The 21,854-nt window shown below is 34.6% G+C and overlaps 1 pseudogene across 1 annotated transcript in view; it reads left to right on the top strand.

Moving 5' to 3' along the window:
* LOC143248206 (atrial natriuretic peptide receptor 1-like) overlaps positions 1-21,854 on the top strand; it is a 138,644-nt pseudogene that overhangs the window by 29,109 nt on the left and 87,681 nt on the right. Inside the window, exons 3-4 of the transcript XR_013026815.1 lie at positions 20,440-20,531; positions 21,545-21,689. The product of XR_013026815.1 is annotated as an atrial natriuretic peptide receptor 1-like (transcript). The remainder of the gene's footprint in view (positions 1-20,439; positions 20,532-21,544; positions 21,690-21,854) is intronic.

Raw genomic sequence — 21,854 nt, 5'->3', positions numbered from 1 at the left:
ATAGTGACTGTTTACACAGTACACTACATAACAGATAGTGACTGTTTACACAGTACACTACATAACAGATAGTGACTGTTTACACAGTACACTACATAACAGATAGTGACTGACTGTTTACATAACAGATAGTGACTGTTTACACAGTACACTACATAACAGATAGTGACTGTTTACACAGTACACTACATAACAGATAGTGACTGTTTACACAGTACACTACATAACAGATAGTGACTGTTTACATAGTACACTACATAACAGATAGTGACTGTTTACACAGTACACTACATAACAGATAGTGACTGTTTACACAGTACACTACATAACAGATAGTGACTGTTTACATAGTACACTACATAACAGATAGTGACTGTTTACATAGTACACTACATAACAGATAGTGACTGTTTACACAGTACACTACATAACAGATAGTGACTGTTTACACAGTACACTACATAACAGATAGTGACTGTTTACACAGTACACTACATAACAGATAGTGACTGTTTACACAGTACACTACATAACAGATAGTGACTGTTTACACAGTACACTACATAACAGATAGTGACTGTTTACACAGTACACTACATAACAGATAGTGACTGTTTACACAGTACACTACATAACAGATAGTGACTGTTTACACAGTACACTACATAACAGATAGTGACTGTTTACACAGTACACTACATAACAGATAGTGACTGTTTACATAGTACACTACATAACAGATAGTGTTTACACAGTACTACATAACAGATAGTGACTGTTTACACAGTACACTACATAACAGATAGTGACTGTTTACACAGTACACTACATAACAGATAGTGACTGTTTACACAGTACACTACATAACAGATAGTGACTGTTTACACAGTACACTACATAACAGATAGTGACTGTTTACACAGTACACTACATAACAGATAGTGACTGTTTACACAGTACACTACATAACAGATAGTGACTGTTTACACAGTACACTACATAACAGATAGTGACTGTTTACACAGTACACTACATAACAGATAGTGACTGTTTACACAGTTTTACACAGTACATAACAGTGACTAGTGACTGTTTACAGTACACTACATAACAGATAGTGACTGTTTACACAGTACACTACATAACAGATAGTGACTGTTTACATAGTACACTACATAACAGATAGTGACTGTTTACACAGTACACTACATAACAGATAGTGACTGTTTACACAGTACACTACATAACAGATAGTGACTGTTTACACAGTACACTACATAACAGATAGTGACTGTTTACACATAGTACACTACATAACAGATAGTGACTGTTTACACAGTACACTACATAACAGATAGTGACTGTTTACACAGTACACTACATAACAGATAGTGACTGTTTACACAGTACACTACATAACAGATAGTGACTGTTTACACAGTACACTACATAACAGATAGTGACTGTTTACACAGTACACTACATAACAGATAGTGACTGTTTACACAGTACACTACATAACAGATAGTGACTGTTTACACAGTACACTACATAACAGATAGTGACTGTTTACACAGTACACTACATAACAGATAGTGACTGTTTACACAGTACACTACATAACAGATAGTGACTGTTTACACAGTACACTACATAACAGATAGTGACTGTTTACACAGTACACTACATAACAGATAGTGACTGTTTACATAGTACACTACATAACAGATAGTGACTGTTTACACAGTACACTACATAACAGATAGTGACTGTTTACACAGTACACTACATAACAGATAGTGACTGTTTACACAGTACACTACATAACAGATAGTGACTGTTTACACAGTACACTACATAACAGATAGTGACTGTTTACACAGTACACTACATAACAGATAGTGACTGTTTACACAGTACACTACATAACAGATAGTGACTGTTTACACAGTACACTACATAACAGATAGTGACTGTTTACACAGTACACTACATAACAGATAGTGACTGTTTACACAGTACACTACATAACAGATAGTGACTGTTTACACAGTACACTACATAACAGATAGTGACTGTTTACACAGTACACTACATAACAGATAGTGACTGTTTACACAGTACACTACATAACAGATAGTGACTGTTTACACAGTACACTACATAACAGATATGACTGATTTACACAGTACACTACATAACAGATAGTGACTGTTTACACAGTACACTACATAACAGATAGTGACTGTTTACACAGTACACTACATAACAGATAGTGACTGTTTACATAGTACACTACATAACAGATAGTGACTGTTTACATAGTACACTACATAACAGATAGTGACTGTTTACACAGTACACTACATAACAGATAGTGACTGTTTACACAGTACACTACATAACAGATAGTGACTGTTTACACAGTACACTACATAACAGATAGTGACTGTTTACATAGTACACTACATAACAGATAGTGACTGTTTACACAGTACACTACATAACAGATAGTGACTGTTTACACAGTACACTACATAACAGATAGTGACTGTTTACACAGTACACTACATAACAGATAGTGACTGTTTACACAGTTTACAGTACACTACATAACAGATAGTGACTGTTTACACAGTACACTACATAACAGATAGTGACTGTTTACACAGTACACTACATAACAGATAGTGACTGTTTACACAGTACACTACATAACAGATAGTGACTGTTTACACAGTACACTACATAACAGATAGTGACTGTTTACACAGTACACTACATAACAGATAGTGACTGTTTACACAGTACACTACATAACAGATAGTGACTGTTTACACAGTACACTACATAACAGATAGTGACTGTTTACACAGTACACTACATAACAGATAGTGACTGTTTACACAGTACACTACATAACAGATAGTGACTGTTTACACAGTACACTACATAACAGATAGTGACTGTTTACACAGTACACTACATAACAGATAGTGACTGTTTACACAGTACACTACATAACAGATAGTGACTGTTTACACAGTACACTACATAACAGATAGTGACTGTTTACACAGTACACTACATAACAGATAGTGACTGTTTACACAGTACACTACATAACAGATAGTGACTGTTTACACAGTACACTACATAACAGATAGTGACTGTTTACACAGTACACTACATAACAGATAGTGACTGTTTACACAGTACACTACATAACAGATAGTGACTGTTTACACAGTACATAGTACTACATAACAGATAGTGACTGTTTACACAGTACACTACATAACAGATAGTGACTGTTTACACAGTACACTACATAACAGATAGTGACTGTTTACACAGTACACTACATAACAGATAGTGACTGTTTACACAGTACACTACATAACAGATAGTGACTGTTTACACAGTACACATACATAACAGATAGTGACTGTTTACACAGTACACTACATAACAGATAGTGACTGTTTACACAGTACACTACATAACAGATAGTGACTGTTTACACAGTACACTACATAACAGATAGTGACTGTTTACACAGTACACTACATAACAGATAGTGACTGTTTACACAGTACACTACATAACAGATAGTGACTGTTTACACAGTACACTACATAACAGATAGTGACTGTTTACACAGTTTACACAGTACACTACATAACAGATAGTGACTGTTTACACAGTACACTACATAACAGATAGTGACTGTTTACACAGTACACTACATAACAGATAGTGACTGTTTACACAGTACACTACATAACAGATAGTGACTGTTTACACAGTACACTACATAACAGATAGTGACTGTTTACACAGTACACTACATAACAGATAGTGACTGTTTTTACACATAACAGATAGTGACTGTTTACACAGTACATAACAGATAGTGACTGTTTACACAGTACACTACATAACAGATAGTGTGACAGATGACTGTTTACACAGTACACTACATAACAGATAGTGACTGTTTACACACAGTACACTACATAACAGATAGTGACTGTTTACACAGTACACTACATAACAGATAGTGACTGTTTACACAGTACACTACATAACAGATAGTGACTGTTTACACAGTACACTACATAACAGATAGTGACTGTTTACACAGTACACTACATAACAGATAGTGACTGTTTACACAGTACACTACATAACAGATAGTGACTGTTTACACAGTACACTACATAACAGATAGTGACTGTTTACACAGTACACTACATAACAGATAGTGACTGTTTACATAGTACACTACATAACAGATAGTGACTGTTTACACAGTACACTACATAACAGATAGTGACTGTTTACACATAGTACACTACATAACAGATAGTGACTGTTTTTACATAACAGTACTGTTTACACAGTACATACATAACAGATAGTGACTGTTTACACAGTACACTACATAACAGATAGTGACTGTTTACACAGTACACTACATAACAGATAGTGACTGTTTACACAGTACACTACATAACAGATAGTGACTGTTTACACAGTACACTACATAACAGATAGTGACTGTTTACACAGTACACTACATAACAGATAGTGACTGTTTACACAGTACACTACATAACAGATAGTGACTGTTTACACAGTACACTACATAACAGATAGTGACTGTTTACACAGTACACTACATAACAGATAGTGACTGTGTTTACATAACAGATAGTGACTGTTTACACAGTACACTACATAACAGATAGTGACTGTTTACACAGTACACTACATAACAGATAGTGACTGTTTACACAGTACACTACATAACAGATAGTGACTGTTTACACAGTACACTACATAACAGATAGTGACTGTTTACACAGTACACTACATAACAGATAGTGACTGTTTACACAGTACACTACATAACAGATAGTGACTGTTTACACAGTTACATAACAGATAGTGACAGTACACTACATAACAGATAGTGACTGTTTACATAGTACACTACATAACAGATAGTGACTGTTTACATAGTACACTACATAACAGATAGTGACTGTTTACATAGTACACTACATAACAGATAGTGACTGTTTACACAGTACACTACATAACAGATAGTGACTGTTTACACAGTACACTACATAACAGATAGTGACTGTTTACACAGTACACTACATAACAGATAGTGACTGTTTACACAGTACACTACATAACAGATAGTGACTGTTTACACAGTACACTACATAACAGATAGTGACTGTTTACACAGTACACTACATAACAGATAGTGACTGTTTACATAGTACATTACATACATAACAGATAGTGACTGTTTACACAGTACACTACATAACAGATAGTGACTGTTTACACAGTACACTACATAACAGATAGTGACTGTTTACAGTGAGTACACTACATAACAGATAGTGACTGTTTACACAGTACACTACATAACAGATAGTGACTGTTTACACAGTACACTACATAACAGATAGTGACTGTTTACACAGTACACTACATAACAGATAGTGACTGTTTACACAGTACACTACATAACAGATAGTGACTGTTTACACAGTACACTACATAACAGATAGTGACTGTTTACACAGTACACTACATAACAGATAGTGACTGTTTACACAGTACACTACATAACAGATAGTGACTGTTTACACAGTACACTACATAACAGATAGTGACTGTTTACACAGTACACTACATAACAGATAGTGACTGTTTACACAGTACACTACATAACAGATAGTGACTGTTTACACAGTACACTACATAACAGATAGTGACTGTTTACACAGATAGTGACTGTTTACACAGTACACTACATAACAGATAGTGACTGTTTACACAGTACACTACATAACAGATAGTGACTGTTTACACAGTACACTACATAACAGATAGTGACTGTTTACATAGTACACTACATAACAGATAGTGACTGTTTACACAGTACACTACATAACAGATAGTGACTGTTTACACAGTACACTACATAACAGATAGTGACTGTTTACACAGTACACTACATAACAGATAGTGACTGTTTACATAGTACACTACATAACAGATAGTGACTGTTTACACAGTACACTACATAACAGATAGTGACTGTTTACACAGTACACTACATAACAGATAGTGACTGTTTACACAGTACACTACATAACAGATAGTGACTGTTTACACAGTACACTACATAACAGATAGTGACTGTTTACATAGTACACTACATAACAGATAGTGACTGTTTACACAGTACACTACATAACAGATAGTGACTGTTTACACAGTACACTACATAACAGATAGTGACTGTTTACACAGTACACTACATAACAGATAGTGACTGTTTACACTACATAAGTACACTACATAACAGATAGTGACTGTTTACACAGTACACTACATAACAGATAGTGACTGTTTACACAGTACACTACATAACAGATAGTGACTGTTTACACAGTACACTACATAACAGATAGTGACTGTTTACACAGTACACTACATAACAGATAGTGACTGTTGACACAGTACACTACATAACAGATAGTGACTGTTTACACAGTACACTACATAACAGATAGTGACTGTTTACACAGTACACTACATAACAGATAGTGACTGTTTACACAGTACACTACATAACAGATAGTGACTGTTTACACAGTACACTACATAACAGATAGTGACTGTTTACACAGTACACTACATAACAGATAGTGACTGTTTACACAGTACACTACATAACAGATAGTGACTGTTTACATAGTACACTACATAACAGATAGTGACTGTTTACACAGTGACTGTTTACACAGTACACTACATAACAGATAGTGACTGTTTGTACACTACATAACAGATAGTGACTGTTTACACAGTACACTACATAACAGATAGTGACTGTTTACACAGTACACTACATAACAGATAGTGACTGTTTACACAGTACACTACATAACAGATAGTGACTGTTTACACAGTACACTACATAACAGATAGTGACTGTTTACACAGTACACTACATAACAGATAGTGACTGTTTACTGTTTACAGTACACTACATAACAGATAGTGACTGTTTACACAGTACACTACATAACAGATAGTGACTGTTTACACAGTACACTACATAACAGATAGTGACTGTTTACACAGTACACTACATAACAGATAGTGACTGTTTACACAGTACACTACATAACAGATAGTGACTGTTTACACAGTACACTACATAACAGATAGTGACTGTTTACACAGTACACTACATAACAGATAGTGACTGTTTACACAGTACACTACATAACAGATAGTGACTGTTTACACAGTACACTACATAACAGATAGTGACTGTTTACACAGTACACTACATAACAGATAGTGACTGTTTACACAGTACACTACATAACAGATAGTGACTGTTTACACAGTACACTACATAACAGATAGTGACTGTTTACACAGTACACTACATAACAGATAGTGACTGTTTACACAGTACACTACATAACAGATAGTGACTGTTTACACAGTACACTACATAACAGATAGTGACTGTTTACACAGTACACTACATAACAGATAGTGACTGTTTACACAGTACACTACATAACAGATAGTGACTGTTTACACAGTACACTACATAACAGATAGTGACTGTTTACACAGTACACTACATAACAGATAGTGACTGTTTACACAGTACACTACATAACAGATAGTGACTGTTTACACAGTACACTACATAACAGATAGTGACTGTTTACATAGTACACTACATAACAGATAGTGACTGTTTACATAGTACACTACATAACAGATAGTGACTGTTTACACAGTTACATAACAGATACACTACATAACAGATAGTGACTGTTTACAGTAGTACACTACATAACAGATAGTGACTGTTTACACAGTACACTACATAACAGATAGTGACTGTTTACACAGTACACTACATAACAGATAGTGACTGTTTACATAGTACACTACATAACAGATAGTGACTGTTTACACAGTACACTACATAACAGATAGTGACTGTTTACACAGTACACTACATAACAGATAGTGACTGTTTACACAGTACACTACATAACAGATAGTGACTGTTTACACAGTACACTACATAACAGATAGTGACTGTTTACACAGTTACATAACAGATAGTGACTGTTTACACAGTACACTACATAACAGATAGTGACTGTTTACACAGTACACTACATAACAGATAGTGACTGTTTACACAGTACACTACATAACAGATAGTGACTGTTTACACAGTACACTACATAACAGATAGTGACTGTTTACACAGTACACTACATAACATAACAGATAGTGACTGTTTACACAGTACACTACATAACAGATAGTGACTGTTTACACAGTACACTACATAACAGATAGTGACTGTTTACACAGTAACAGATAGTGACTGTTTACACAGTACATACATACAGATAGTGACTGTTTACACAGTACACTACATAACAGATAGTGACTGTTTACACAGTACACTACATAACAGATAGTGACTGTTTACACAGTACACTACATAACAGATAGTGACTGTTTACACAGTACACTACATAACAGATAGTGACTGTTTACACAGTACACTACATAACAGATAGTGACTGTTTACACAGTACACTACATAACAGATAGTGACTGTTTACACAGTACACTACATAACAGATAGTGACTGTTTACACAGTACACTACATAACAGATAGTGACTGTTTACACAGTACACTACATAACAGATAAGTACACTACATAACAGATAGTGACTGTTTACACAGTACACTACATAACAGATAGTGACTGTTTACACAGTACACTACATAACAGATAGTGACTGTTTACACAGTACACTACATAACAGATAGTGACTGTTTACACAGTACACTACATAACAGATAGTGACTGTTTACACAGTACACTACATAACAGATAGTGACTGTTTACACAGTACACTACTACATAACAGTACACTACATAACAGATGTGACTGTTTACATAGTACACTACATAACAGATAGTGACTGTTTACACAGTACACTACATAACAGATAGTGACTGTTTACACAGTACACTACATAACAGATAGTGACTGTTTACACAGTACACTACATAACAGATAGTGACTGTTTACACAGTACACTACATAACAGATAGTGACTGTTTACACAGTACACAGTACACTACATAACAGATAGTGACTGTTTACACAGTACACTACATAACAGATAGTGACTGTTTACACAGTACACTACATACAGATAGTGACTGTTTACAGTACACTACATAACAGATAGTGACTGTTTACACAGTACACTACATAACAGATAGTGACTGTTTACATAGTACACTACATAACAGATAGTGACTGTTTACATAGTACACTACATAACAGATAGTGACTGTTTACACAGTACACTACATAACAGATAGTGACTGTTTACACAGTACACTACATAACAGATAGTGACTGTTTGTACACTACATAACAGATAGTGACTGTTTACATAGTACACTACATAACAGATAGTGACTGTTTACACAGTACACTACATAACAGATAGTGACTGTTTACACAGTACACTACATAACAGATAGTGACTGTTTACACAGTACACTACATAACAGATAGTGACTGTTTACACAGTACACTACATAACAGATAGTGACTGTTTACACAGTACACTACATAACAGATAGTGACTGTTTACATAGTACACTACATAACAGATAGTGACTGTTTACAGTACACACATAACAGTGACTGTTTACACAGTACACTACATAACAGATAGTGACTGTTTACACAGTACACTACATAACAGATAGTGACTGTTTACACAGTACACTACATAACAGATAGTGACTGTTTACACAGTACACTACATAACAGATAGTGACTGTTTACACAGTACACTACATAACAGATAGTGACTGTTTACACAGTACACTACATAACAGATAGTGACTGTTTACACAGTACACTACATAACAGATAGTGACTGTTTACACAGTACACTACATAACAGATAGTGACTGTTTACACAGTACACTACATAACAGATAGTGACTGTTTACACAGTACACTACATAACAGATAGTGACTGTTTGACAGTACACTACATAACAGATAGTGACTGTTTACATAACAGATAGTGACTGTTTACATAGTACACTACATAACAGATAGTGACTGTTTACATAGTACACTACATAACAGATAGTGACTGTTTTACACACAGAGTACACATAACAGATAGTGACTGTTTACACAGTACACTACATAACAGATAGTGACTGTTTACACAGTACACTACATAACAGATAGTGACTGTTTACACAGTACACTACATAACAGATAGTGACTGTTTACACAGTACACTACATAACAGATAGTGACTGTTTACACAGTACACACAGTACACTACATAACAGATAGTGACTGTTTACACAGTACACTACATAACAGATAGTGACTGTTTACAGTACACTACATAACAGATAGTGACTGTTTACACAGTACACTACATAACAGATAGTGACTGTTTACACAGTACACTACATAACAGATAGTGACTGTTTACATAGTACACTACATAACAGATAGTGACTGTTTACATAGTACACTACATAACAGATAGTGACTGTTTACATAGTACACTGTTTACACTACATAACAGATAGTGACTGTTTACACAGTACACTACATAACAGATAGTGACTGTTTACACAGTACACTACATAACAGATAGTGACTGTTTACACAGTACACTACATAACAGATAGTGACTGTTTACACAGTACACTACATAACAGATAGTGACTGTTTACACAGTACACTACATACACTACATACATAACAGATAGTGACTGTTTACACAGTACACTACATAACAGATAGTGACTGTTTACACAGTACACTACATAACAGATAGTGACTGTTTACACAGTACACTACATAACAGATAGTGACTGTTTACACAGTACACTACATAACAGATAGTGACTGTTTACACAGTACACTACATAACAGATAGTGACTGTTTACACAGTACACTACATAACAGATAGTGACTGTTTACACAGTACACTACATAACAGATAGTGACTGTTTACACAGTTTAACAGATAGTGACTGTTTACACACACTACATAACAGATAGTGACTGTTTACACAGTACACTACATAACAGATAGTGACTGTTTACACAGTACACTACATAACAGATAGTGACTGTTTACATAGTACACTACATAACAGATAGTGACTGTTTACATAGTACACTACATAACAGATAGTGACTGTTTACACAGATAGTGAGTACACTACATAACAGATAGTGACTGTTTACACAGTACACTACATAACAGATAGTGACTGTTTACACAGTACACTACATAACAGATAGTGACTGTTTACACAGTACACTACATAACAGATAGTGACTGTTTACACAGTACACTACATAACAGATAGTGACTGTTTACACAGTACACTACATAACAGATAGTGACTGTTTACACAGTACACTACATAACAGATAGTGACTGTTTACACAGTACACTACATAACAGATAGTGACTGTTTACACAGTACACTACATAACAGATAGTGACTGTTTACACAGTACACTACATAACAGATAGTGACTGTTTACTGTTACATAACAGATAGTGTACACAGTACTACATAACAGATAGTGACTGTTTACACAGTACACTACATAACAGATAGTGACTGTTTACATAGTACACTACATAACAGATAGTGACTGTTTACACAGTACACTACATAACAGATAGTGACTGTTTACACAGTACACTACATAACAGATAGTGACTGTTTACACAGTACACTACATAACAGATAGTGACTGTTTACACAGTACACTACATAACAGATAGTGACTGTTTACACAGTACACTACATAACAGATAGTGACTGTTTACACAGTACACTACATAACAGATAGTGACTGTTTACACAGTACACTACATAACAGATAGTGACTGTTTACACAGTACACTACATAACAGATAGTGACTGTTTACACAGTACTACATAACAGATAGTGACAGTACACTACATAACAGATAGTGACTGTTTACACAGTACACTACATAACAGATAGTGACTGTTTACACAGTACACTACATAACAGATAGTGACTGTTTACATAGTACACTACATAACAGATAGTGACTGTTTACACAGTACACTACATAACAGATAGTGACTGTTTACACAGTACACTACATAACAGATAGTGACTGTTTACACAGTACACTACATAACAGATAGTGACTGTTTACACAGTACACTACATAACAGATAGTGACTGTTTACACAGTACACTACATAACAGATAGTGACTGTTTACACAGTACACTACATAACAGATAGTGACTGTTTACATAACAGATAATGTGTGTTTACACAGTACACTCCATAACAGATAGTGACTGTTTACACAGTACACTACATAACAGATAGTGACTGTTTACACAGTACACTACATAACAGATAGTGACTGTTTACACAGTACACTACATAACAGATAGTGACTGTTTACACAGTACACTACATAACAGATAGTGACTGTTTACACAGTACACTACATAACAGATAGTGACTGTTTACACAGTACACTACATAACAGATAGTGACTGTTTACACAGTACACTACATAACAGATAGTGACTGTTTACACAGTACACTACATAACAGATAGTGACTGTTTACACAGTACACTACATAACAGATAGTGACTGTTTACACAGTACACTACATAACAGATAGTGACTGTTTACACAGTACACTACATAACAGATAGTGACTGTTTACACAGTACACTACATAACAGATAGTGACTGTTTACATAGTACACTACATAACAGATAGTGACTGTTTACACAGTACACTACATAACAGATAGTGACTGTTTACATAGTGAGTTTACACAGTACATACATAACAGATAGTGACTGTTTACACAGTACACTACATAACAGATAGTGACTGTTTACACAGTACACTACATAACAGATAGTGACTGTTTACACAGTACACTACATAACAGATAGTGACTGTTTACACAGTACACTACATAACAGATAGTGACTGTTTACACAGTACACTACATAACAGATAGTGACTGTTTACAGTACACTACATAACAGATAGTGACTGTTTACACAGTACACTACATAACAGATAGTGACTGTTTACACAGTACACTACATAACAGATAGTGACTGTTTACACAGTACACTACATAACAGATAGTGACTGTTTACACAGTACACTACATAACAGATAGTGACTGTTTTACACACATAACAGATAGTGACTGTTTACACAGTACACTACATAACAGATAGTGACTGTTTACATAGTACACTACATAACAGATAGTGACTGTTTACACAGTACACTACATAACAGATAGTGACTGTTTACACAGTACACTACATAACAGATAGTGACTGTTTACACAGTACACTACATAACAGATAGTGACTGTTTACACAGTACACTACATAACAGATAGTGACTGTTTACACAGTACACTACATAACAGATAGTGACTGTTTACACAGTACACTACATAACAGATAGTGACTGTTTACACAGTACACTACATAACAGATAGTGACTGTTTACACAGTACACTACATAACAGATAGTGACTGTTTACACAGTTACATAACAGATAGTGACTGTTTACACAGTACACTACATAACAGATAGTGACTGTTTACACAGTACACTACATAACAGATAGTGACTGTTTACACAGTACACTACATAACAGATAGTGACTGTTTACACAGTACACTACATAACAGATAGTGACTGTTTACATAGTACACTACATAACAGATAGTGACTGTTTACACAGTACACTACATAACAGATAGTGACTGTTTACACAGTACACTACATAACAGATAGTGACTGTTTACACAGTACACTACATAACAGATAGTGACTGTTTACACAGTACACTACATAACAGATAGTGACTGTTTACACAGTACACTACATAACAGATAGTGACTGTTTACACAGTACACTACATAACAGATAGTGACTGTTTACACAGTACACTACATAACAGATAGTGACTGTTTACACAGTACACTACATAACAGATAGTGACTGTTTACACAGTACACTACATAACAGATAGTGACTGTTTACACAGTACACTACATAACAGATAGTGACTGTTTACACAGTACACTACATAACAGATAGTGACTGTTTACTACATAACAGATAGTGTACACTACATAACAGATAGTGACTGTTTACACAGTACACTACATAACAGATAGTGACTGTTTACACAGTACACTACATAACAGATAGTGACTGTTTACACAGTACACTACATAACAGATAGTGACTGTTTACACAGTACACTACATAACAGATAGTGACTGTTTACACAGTACACTACATAACAGATAGTGACTGTTTACACAGTACACTACATAACAGATAGTGACTGTTTACACAGTACACTACATAACAGATAGTGACTGTTTACACAGTACACTACATAACAGATAGTGACTGTTTACTAGTTTACATAACAGATAGTGACTGTTTACATAGTACACTACATAACAGATAGTGACTGTTTACATAGTACACTCCATAACAGATAGTGACTTTTTACACAGTACACTACATAACAGATAGTGACTGTTTACACAGTACACTACATAACAGATAGTGACTGTTTACACAGTACACTACATAACAGATAGTGACTGTTTACACAGTACACTACATAACAGATAGTGACTGTTTACATAGTACACTACATAACAGATAGTGACTGTTTACACAGTACACTACATAACAGATAGTGACTGTTTACACAGTACACTACATAACAGATAGTGACTGTTTACATAGTACACTACATAACAGATAGTGACTGTTTACATAGTACACTACATAACAGATAGTGACTGTTTACATAGTACACTACATAACAGATAGTGACTGTTTACACAGTACACTACATAACAGATAGTGACTGTTTACACAGTACACTACATAACAGATAGTGACTGTTTACACAGTACACTACATAACAGATAGTGACTGTTTACACAGTACACTACATAACAGATAGTGACTGTTTACACAGTACACTACATAACAGATAGTGACTGTTTACACAGTACACTACATAACAGATAGTGACTGTTTGTTTGACACAGTACACTACATAACAGATAGTGACTGTTTACACAGTACACTACATAACAGATAGTGACTGTTTACACAGTACACTACATAACAGATAGTGACTGTTTACACAGTACACTACATAACAGATAGTGACTGTTTACACAGTACACTACATAACAGATAGTGACTGTTTACACAGTACACTACATAACAGATAGTGACTGTTTACAGTACACTACATAACAGATAGTGACTGTTTACACAGTACACTACATAACAGATAGTGACTGTTTACACAGTACACTACATACACTACATAACAGATAGTGACTGTTTACACAGTACACTACATAACAGATAGTGACTGTTTACACAGTACACTACATAACAGATAGTGACTGTTTACACAGTACACTACATAACAGATAGTGACTGTTTACACAGTACACTACATAACAGATAGTGACTGTTTACACAGTACACTACATAACAGATAGTGACTGTTTACACAGTACACTACATAACAGATAGTGACTGTTTACACAGTACACTACATAACAGATAGTGACTGTTTACACAGTACACTACATAACAGATAGTGACTGTTTACACAGTACACTACATAACAGATAGTGACTGTTTACATAGTACACTACATAACAGATAGTGACTGTTTACAGTGACTGTACACTACATAACAGATAGTGACTGTTTACACAGTACACTACATAACAGATAGTGACTGTTTACAGATAGTACACTACATAACAGATAGTGACTGTTTACACAGTACACTACATAACAGATAGTGACTGTTTACACAGATAGTGAGTACACTACATAACAGATAGTGACTGTTTACACAGTACACTACATAACAGATATACTGTAGTACACTACATAACAGATAGTGACTGTTTACACAGTACACTACATAACAGATAGTGACTGTTTACACAGTACACTACATAACAGATAGTGACTGTTTACACAGTACACTACATAACAGATAGTGACTGTTTACACAGTACACTAACATATGACAGATAGTGACTGTTTACACAGTACACTACATAGCAGATAGTGACTGTTTACACAGTACACTACATAACAGATAGTGACTGTTTACACAGTACACTACATAACAGATAGTGACTGTTTACACAGTACACTACATAACAGATAGTGACTGTTTACACAGTACACTACATAACAGATAGTGACTGTTTACACAGTACACTACATAACAGATAGTGACTGTTTACACAGTACACTACATAACAGATAGTGACTGTTTACACAGTACACTACATAACAGATAGTGACTGTTTACACAGTACACTACATAACAGATAGTGACTGTTTACATAGTGAGTACACTACATAACAGATAGTGACTGTTTACACAGTACACTACATAACAGATAGTGACTGTTTACACAGTACACTACATAACAGATAGTGACTGTTTACACAGTACACTACATAACAGATAGTGACTGTTTACACAGTACACTACATAACAGATAGTGACTGTTTACACAGTACACTACATAACAGATAGTGACTGTTTACACAGTACACTACATAACAGATAGTGACTGTTTACACAGTACACTACATAACAGATAGTGACTGTTTACATAGTACACTACATAACAGATAGTGACTGTTTACACAGTACACTACATAACAGATAGTGACTGTTTACACAGTACACTACATAACAGATAGTGACTGTTTACATAGTACACTACATAACAGATAGTGACTGTTTACAGTACACTACATAACAGATAGTGACTGTTTACACAGTACACTACATAACAGATAGTGACTGTTTACACAGTACACTACATAACAGATAGTGACTGTTTACACAGTACACTACATAACAGATAGTGACTGTTTACACAGTACACTACATAACAGATAGTGACTGTTTTACACTACATAACAGATAGTGACTGTTTACACAGTACACTACATAACAGATAGTGACTGTTTACACAGTACACTACATAACAGATAGTGACTGTTTACACAGTACACTACATAACAGATAGTGACTGTTTACACAGTACACTACATAACAGATAGTGACTGTTTACACAGTACACTACATAACAGATAGTGACTGTTTACACAGTACACTACATAACAGATAGTGACTGTTTACACAGTACACTACATAACAGATAGTGACTGTTTACACAGTACACTACATAACAGATAGTGACTGTTTACACAGTACACTACATAACAGATAGTGACTGTTTACACAGTACACTACATAACAGATAGTGACTGTTTACACAGTACACTACATAACAGATAGTGACTGTTTACACAGTACACTACATAACAGATAGTGACTGTTTACATAGTACACTACATAACAGATAGTGACTGTTTACATAGTACACTACATAACAGATAGTGACTGTTTACATAGTACACTACATAACAGATAGTGACTGTTTACACAGTACACTACATAACAGATAGTGACTGTTTACACAGTACATAACAGATAGTGACTGTTTACACTACATAACAGATAGTGACTGTTTACACAGTACACTACATAACAGATAGTGACTGTTTACACAGTACACTACATAACAGATAGTGACTGTTTACACAGTACACTACATAACAGATAGTGACTGTTTACACAGTACACTACATAACAGATAGTGACTGTTTACACAGTACACTACATAACAGATAGTGACTGTTTACACAGTACACTACATAACAGATAGTGACTGTTTACATAGTACACTACATAACAGATAGTGACTGTTTACACAGTACACTACATAACAGATAGTGACTGTTTACACAGTACACTACATAACAGATAGTGACTGTTTACACAGTACACTACATAACAGATAGTGACTGTTTACACAGTACACTACATAACAGATAGTGACTGTTTACACAGTACACTACATAACAGATAGTGACTGTTTACACAGTACACTACATAACAGATAGTGACTGTTTACACAGTACACTACATAACAGATAGTGACTGTTTTACACATAAGTACACTGTTTACATAACAGATAGTGACTGTTTACACAGTACACTACATAACAGATAGTGACTGTTTACACAGTACATAGTACTACATAACAGATAGTGACTGTTTACACACTACATAACAGTGACATAACAGATAGTGACTGTTTACACAGTACACTACATAACAGATAGTGACTGTTTACACAGTACACTCCATAACAGATAGTGACTGTTTACACAGTACACTACATAACAGATAGTGACTGTTTACACAGTACACTACATAACAGATAGTGACTGTTTACACAGTACACTACATAACAGATAGTGACTGTTTACACAGTACACTACATAACAGATAGTGACTGTTTACACAGTACACTACATAACAGATAGTGACTGTTTACATAGTACACTACATAACAGATAGTGACTGTTTACACAGTACACTACATAACAGATAGTGACTGTTTACACAGTACACTACATAACAGATAGTGACTGTTTACACAGTACACTACATAACAGATAGTGACTGTTTACACAGTACACTACATAACAGATAGTGACTGTTTACACAGTACAGTACATAACAGATAGTGACTGTTTACACAGTACACTACATAACAGATAGTGACTGTTTACACAGTACACTACATAACAGATAGTGACTGTTTACACAGTACACTACATAACAGATAGTGACTGTTTACACAGTACACTACATAACAGATAGTGACTGTTTACATAGTACATTACATACATAACAGATAGTGACTGTTTACATAGTACACTACATAACAGATAGTGACTGTTTACATAGTACACTACATAACAGATAGTGACTGTTTACACAGTACACTCCATAACAGATAGTGACTGTTTACATAGTACACTACATAACAGATAGTGACTGTTTACACAGTACACGCCATAACAGATAGTGACTGTTTACACAGTACACTACATAACAGATAGTGCTTTTTACATAGTACACTACATAACAGATAGTGACTGTTTAAACATTACAGTACATAACAGATAGTGACTGTTTACACAGTACACTACATAACAGATAGTGACTGTTTACATAGTACATTACATATCAGACGGTAAATGTTTACATAGTACACTATATAACAGATAGTGACTGTTTACATAGTACACTACATAACAGATAGTGACTGTTTACACAGTACACTACATAACAGATAGTGACTGTTTACACAGTACACTACCTAATTAATTGTTACTTAATGTGTAGAAAAGTTCCAGTGAACTTAGAGAGAAAGTACTTTACATAATTAATTGCACAAAATTAATTCGAACACAAAAATAAAATATGTCCCGCGCCAGAGTCAGTGCGGTATCTCTTTAAACTTACAACGTTAAAATTGTTTTTCGATACCAGTGGTAGGGAAAGCAACGGGTAGCTTAAAACAAAGAAAGAAAACTTGATATGTGATAAAATATTGGTGGGCAAATAGTATATTTTGCCCCCATAAAATTTCTTAATGATTCAGTCGACCACTTCAGAACAGATGATGTCATAATCCACCAGTTTCTGATAGTGACAGTTACTATATTGTGCGAATAAAGACAGGAATCTAGGCATTTAGTCCTAATATAGAAGGTTTTAATTTGAAAAATGAAGAGTGAGAGAAAGTTTTCATTTTGGAACATCTATATTTCAAAATAAGCTTCGAGAACTGAAAGACATAAATTCGATCCTTTGTGTATTTAAGTGTGATAAAATAACAAATATAAAACAGTTTGTGAATGTTAACTTGGATGGTTTTTTTTTCTGGATCATCTTTGATGTGTTACATGACTTTTCAACTTTTTTTATTTGGAAAAGAATCAACAAACAAAGTACTCGTGAGTGAATTTAAGACAATATTAATTTGATATGAATAAAACAACATTACTTAATTTGTATTAAAGTAAAAACTATATAAATTTGTAACGATAAACTATATAAATATGTAACAATAAATTACAAAATGTTTAGTAAACATTAATCATCTCGTACGTGGTTGAATATAACGTCTCTGCTCATATTCTTAAAGCTAGACCAACTTCTTAAACTCTCGTAATGATTATATAATTAATTAATACGTTTTGTTCACCATAGGAATGGCAGGGGATATTTACATCAATGCAAATGGAGACAGAGAGGCAGACTACACACTAAGTGATCTGGATCCTGAGACAGGAATTATGAGGGTGAGAAATAATACTCCAGTACTAATAACTGTATTTGTATTTTCTAAGTTAATTTCTTACCGAACTGATCATTCTTTACTTGGAAATAAAATATTGTGAAAAGATCCATCAATCTGAGATATATATATGACTATAAATAACTTCAATCTAATAATAAATATCCTCTGGTGACTCAGTGGCAACTCCAAGGACTTACAACACTAAAAATCGAGTTTTGATACTTACAGTAAGCATAACCCATGTTTTGATACTTGCAGTAAGCATAACCCATTGTTTAATTTTCTTTTTAATAGCAATAAAACCTTTTAATAAAACAATCATAACCAGAGTTCTGAAGGCCATAATCTGTCTGGCACGTGTCTTCCTCTTCAAAACTGGTTTGTGGTTTTAAATTGTTGCTTGTCTAATGTTATTATCTTGTGGACGACTGAACAGTATTTTTTATAAATGTTTGTGGTGCTATTGAACATGCGGTAAAGAAGGCGTGGTCATTAGTTTGGGTCGGTCTCACTGGGTAAACTGAACACTTATAAAGAATCACTACTAATCCTAGTGCTAGATAATTCAATTTTTAGCAGAAATTTCTTCCAAATAACACAAAATAAAGGGACATATCCAGCAGTGGTGAGCGCCGATCGTCGGACGGACAATATCATTATCATTCCTAATGTGGTTCAAACCAAAAGTAACTACTAATAACAACGTTATTTCCAACCAAACCTGTATAGGTAACTTTACCGTACTGGTGGTGTATTATTTTACAGAGTTTAGTTAACACTCTAATTTTTAACAATTTTTACTTTCACCCTGTTGCAACGTATTATGAAATACAGAGTTTAGTTAACACTTTAATTTGTAATAATTTTTACTTTCAGCCTTTTGCAACGTATTATGGAATACAGAGTTTAGTTAACACTCTAATTTTTAATAATTTTTACTTTCAGCCTGTTGCAACGTATTATGGAATACAGCGTTTAGTTAACATTCTAATTTGTAATAATTTTTACTTTCAGCCTGTTGCAACGTATTATGGAATCCGAAGGCGTTACGAGAAAATTCCAGGCACATACATCCATTGGCCAGGGGGTCGGAAAGGACCTCCTCCAGATGTTCCTTACTGCGGCTTCACAGGGGATGCTTTCCACTGTATTCCACAAAGTAGGTCTTTCTGAACGTCTAACAAATTGTTTTATTTGTTTGATTACAGCCACATCCGAACTTGTATCCTTACTCTAGTGTTTGCGTATACATGATAAGTGCTAGAGAGCTGCTGGTTGGCTCTCTTCGGTACAATAGAGTGATGTTGGTTGGTTATTTTCAGTA

The sequence above is a fragment of the Tachypleus tridentatus genome, chromosome 4 (assembly GCF_004210375.1).
Source record: "Tachypleus tridentatus isolate NWPU-2018 chromosome 4, ASM421037v1, whole genome shotgun sequence".
NCBI classification, from domain to species: domain Eukaryota; kingdom Metazoa; phylum Arthropoda; class Merostomata; order Xiphosura; family Limulidae; genus Tachypleus; species Tachypleus tridentatus.
Note: the sequence above shows the minus strand (reverse complement) of the source record. Positions and strands in the feature narration are given on the sequence as shown.